This window comes from Muntiacus reevesi, chromosome 17, assembly GCF_963930625.1.
Source record: "Muntiacus reevesi chromosome 17, mMunRee1.1, whole genome shotgun sequence".
Classification (NCBI taxonomy): domain Eukaryota; kingdom Metazoa; phylum Chordata; class Mammalia; order Artiodactyla; family Cervidae; genus Muntiacus; species Muntiacus reevesi.
Window position 1 is genome coordinate 18,658,891 of NC_089265.1, and position 4,790 is coordinate 18,663,680.

At 37.8% G+C, this 4,790-nt stretch overlaps 1 non-coding gene and 1 pseudogene across 1 annotated transcript; one reads left to right on the forward strand and one right to left on the reverse strand.

Annotated features, from left to right (window-relative positions):
- Positions 1-558: 558 nt before the first annotated feature.
- LOC136148798 (small nucleolar RNA Z40) lies at positions 559-631 on the reverse strand. Its single transcript, XR_010659569.1, has one exon. It is a non-coding gene; the product is annotated as a small nucleolar RNA Z40 (small nucleolar RNA).
- A 3,458-nt stretch (positions 632-4,089) lies between these two features.
- On the forward strand, positions 4,090-4,190 carry LOC136148786 (U6 spliceosomal RNA; annotated as a pseudogene).
- The last annotated feature ends 600 nt before the right edge of the window (positions 4,191-4,790 follow it).

A 4,790-nucleotide genomic window follows, 5' to 3' on the forward strand; every position in this document is an offset into this window, starting at 1 on the left:
TAGGAAGATTCTTAACTGACTGAGTTACGATGGCTCTCTAAAATATATCCTTAAGTATATAAAATTTGATCATGAAATTGTCCCAATCATTATTACTGCATTAAAAAATCACTACAAACCTTAGTAGCATAAAATGATCATTTTTAGAATGACCACAGAAACTGTGGGTCATGCATCCATCTACAGTATAGTTTGTTTCTGCCCTTTAATATTTTGGTCTTAGCTGAGGAAGACTCAAAGAGCTGAGGCTGGGGATCCACTTCCTAGATGGCTTCTTCTTTTTTTTCTTTTTTTTTTTTTTTCTGCACAAAGGTTTCTTTTTATTCATAACATAGGCAAAGTTATTTAAGTCAATAAATTTTTAAGGATTTTCACACGTCCTGATTCTTTCCACTGCCAGTCACCATAGTTCCTCCAAAGTAGTCATCTTCAAAGCAGCCCTTACAAAAAGTTCTGCTCAATCCACAGCTGTGATGCCTAATCTTTGTTGCAAAACATACATGTCTTCAGGCAACTTTAATCTTAGAGCTTTCGTGTTTTAAAATATAGTTTTAATATGGATGTTCAGAAAGGCTATTTTCACTCAGCCTATTCAGAGCAGTTGAACAATTTGCCCATCATCATAACATTAGATGGCTTCTTTACATAGACATGTGGCACTTTGAAATGGATGGCTGGAAAACCAGTGTCAGGTGAGATAACTGGCTGAGCACATCCACACATGGGCTTTCCATAGTCAGGGTTCTCACAATGCTGACCATTGTCTCAACAAATAAGGCAGAACACCCAAGGCCTTTTATGATCTGGTCTCAAAAGTCTCCAAACATCACTTAAACTATAAATTCTTGGTTCTAGCAGTCACGACCTCACCCAGAAACAAGGGGAGTGGACATAAATCCTGTATCTCAATGAAATAATTGTCAAAAATTTAAGCTGTCATGGAAACACTTTACAAAAATTTCAACATTTTCTCCACCAAAAGAACTTCTAGATTTCCTCTCTCTAATTCACCTGAAATAAAGTGAGGTGGCAGGATAGAATGATTTGAAGCCACTTGAAATACAAACTCTCAGAGAAAACTGACAGAGATTGAGGGTTGAAGCTTGAGAGAAAATTGAGTGAGCTTTGGCTTCCCTGGTGGTTCAGAGGGTAAAGAGTCTGCCTGCAATGCTGGAGACCTGGGTTCAATCCCTGGGTAGGGAAGATCACCTGGAGAAGGAAATGGCAGCCCACTCTGGTATTCTTTCCTGGAAAATTCCATGGACGTAGGAGCCTGGCAGGCTACGGTCCACAGGGTTACAAAGAGTCAGACACCACTGAGCAACTAACTTTACTTTTAACAACCAAATATTGAGATTTATTTGTACCAGGGCTCCCCAGGTGACACTACAGTGGTAAAGAATCTGCCTGCCAATGCAGGAGACATCAGAGATGCCGGTTTGATCCCTGGGTCAGAAAGATCCCCTGGAGAAGGGCATGGAAACCCACTCCAGCATTCTTGCCTGGAGAATTCCATGGACAGAGAGGCCAGGTGGGCTACAATCCATAGGGTCACAAAGAGTCAGGTATGACTGAAGCAACTTAGCACACATGCATACATTTTCAAAGGTATGTGAAAATTAAGAATTTCTATATAACAAATAAAGTACAGAAAACATTCTATGCTTTTAAATTCATCCAAACCAAACTATATTTAGCTTCCACTCTCTGTTGGCCAAGTCTGGTGAAAATAACAACATCAATAATTATTTTGTAATTTACCACTACATTTCATTCCCCTACACACCTCTCCCTCTTTCTCTCCTTCCCCACACCTCCTTCTTCTCTTCATTTATTTTATACTGTATCAAGATATCAGATCTTACAAAGGACAAGAAAAAATAGAGGAGATTCCTAACCAATGGTCACTCTTGGCCATTGTAAAGCACTCATTGTCCTTGTTAACACAGTTCATTCAGAGGTGGACAATGTTGCTATTGGTTCAAATCCATGTTGTCAAAATTGTTTCTGTGGACTTTCTCCTAGTCTGCCAAGTCAACATTGGGCTTACTGCTCAACTTCTTAGGTACTTTCACAAAAAAACCTAGGGTAAACTTTCCTCTAGGATAAGGAGGCCTAGAACACATGAAAACACAAAGCTGATCTTCCTGTCCAGAAAGGACAGGAAAATTTTTTTAAAATATGATTTTTTATTCTGTAATTGGTAAATCTATTCTAGCAAAAAAAATTCTAAAACAAGGGAATAAATTATTAATATATTGTCATGCCATAAGTGATAACTGCACTTTCTTTTATTTTATGGTTATCAACTTCTAGCAGAGAACTACATTGGTAAAAGAGGAGATTAAAGCACATGATTTTGAATACCTATTAGGTGCCCAAATATGAGAGAGAAAATGTGTAAATGGCCTTGGTAACAAGAAAATGAAAAGGCATTTCTGTTTAGTTTTACATCTAACATATTTAGGATCAATCATTTTTGCTCTAATTCCACTATCACTTTTACACTATTTGGTATTCACTGTAACTTATCCAATCATAAGAAATTCATTTGACCTTTGGAGACTATAGTCATACAATTTGTATATCTTTGAGGATCAATTGCTCACCAATACTATGAGCTTTATTCCTACTTTGAAAACTCAGCTGAAACAATAGTTTTTCATAATAATAGTTTTTTCATTGACAAGCACACAGCAGTAATCCTGGGGCGGGCGGGGGGGGGGGGGGGGGCGGGGTTGGTTTTCTCTTTGCCCTTCTGATGGAGGCACTTTTAATGCAGCATCTCAAAATCAGAGATTTCCATTGTTAACATGTTACTTTAATCTGTCTTCTAGCTATACCATCAACTGAGGAATATTAACCATATTTTACATTTCAGTAGTCAATCTGCCCATTCTATTTATTTTGTGAATGAAATGACTAGGTGTAATTCTTAGCAGATCATACTAACAAATGGTATCATTATGGGTATAAAACTAATAACACTGCATTTAAATATGATTTCTCCGTTGAGAGCCTCATTTTAGAGGAAGTTAAAATTACTCTCATCAGGGATATAACAAAGTTAAGTGTTTTGTCCAACACACTGAGCTATTAAGATAATCAAAAAACTTTTTTCCTAGTTTTCAATCTTTATGTCCATGTTCTTCCCCACTCTTCACTAAGTACTATCTATAAATTAATAGACTCTGCACATTTTAACTACATCTACCAAAGCAAGCTGCAAAGACCTATGGATTTGTGAAACATTATTGCTCAAAAACTCTTTGGCAGTTTTGAAACTTGGTTACACATTGGAATCACCCAGGGAGCTCTAAAATATGCTGTTGTCTTGGTCACGCCCCAGAGATTCTAATTTAATTGGTATAAGACCTGAGCATCAGTATTTTTAAAAGCTCCCCAGGTGATTCTAATACACAGCCAAAAATTGAGAACCACTGTTCAAACCTTTGTTTTACGGATAAGACAATTACCCCTATCAGTGACACATATAAATTTGATGTTTTAGCTAAAGCTAAAACTCCAGTCTTCAGAATTTCAGTTAATAACTCTTTTCATTAGCTCAAGGCTTTTCAATAGTGTTTCTCTGGCCCTAGGTCTCCTCAGAGATACTGTAGGGGCTGTGAAAATGATAGAGATGAAAGAGGAGTGTTCTGATCCCACTTCAGTTTAGTTCAGTCACTCAGTCATGTAGGACTGGATTGTAGCATGCCAGGCTTCCCTGTCCATCACCAACTCCCGGACTTTGCTCAAACTCATGTCCATTGAGTCGGTGATGCCATCCAATCATCTAATCCTCTATCGTCCCCTTCTCCTCCTGCTTTCAATCTTTCCCAGCATCAGGGTCTTTCCCTAATTAAAAAAAAAATCTTAATTTATATTTTTCAATATGTCAGACTCAGTTGCAAGATTATTTCCAGGGGAAGAAAAAGAAAAAACAGAGGGAAAAAAATATATACTTGTCTAAAGTAAAAATAAGTTTTAAACTGCATATATATATGTCAGAGAGCATATATATATGTCAGAGAGCACCGTCTCAGAAAAGGGAGAGAATGAGAGAGGGAGGAGAAGAGGAGGGAGGAAAGAGTGCTTGCCTCAGCAATACATATGCTAAAATTGGAATGCTACAGAGAAGACCAGCATGGTCCCTACACAAGGATGAATTCACAAAGAATTCATAGAATTCACAAAACACGCCATTAAAAACAAAAGAAGGAAAACTTATGACTTTTTAGATAACCCGAGGCCAGTGGATAAAGCTATTTATATATATTAAAATGTAAGTCTGGGGATTTGATTAGTTTAAATTTAACACAATGAAGAGCCCTTAGGCCAGAAAGTAACCGCTTTTAACATCCCAATGGGTATTTTCTAATTCTTAAGGAGGAATGTGTCCTTCCAGGATATGAGGTGGGTTGAGGACGCCCCTGAGGAATTTTGAGAGGAGAAGTGGACACTTCATTAAGCAAACAAGAAAGAGAACTGGACAAGGTGAAAGTTCATGAGAGGAGGCCAGAAAAGACTGTAAGGACAAAGACAGGAAAATCAGACAGAAAACGCTGAGATAGGAAATCTGACTTATAGGAAATCTAGAAACTAGACTTATGCTTACTTTATAGGCTAAATGAAAAAGACAAACAACTTGAGAAGAAGAGAAAGTGGAGAACAGATATTCCATCATCATCTCTGCATACAGCACCTCCACATCCATCTTAGCTTCGGAGCAGGCTGGAGCAGTGAAGTTAAACGACAGTGCTGAACTTAGCTATTCACGAGCTAGGATATCA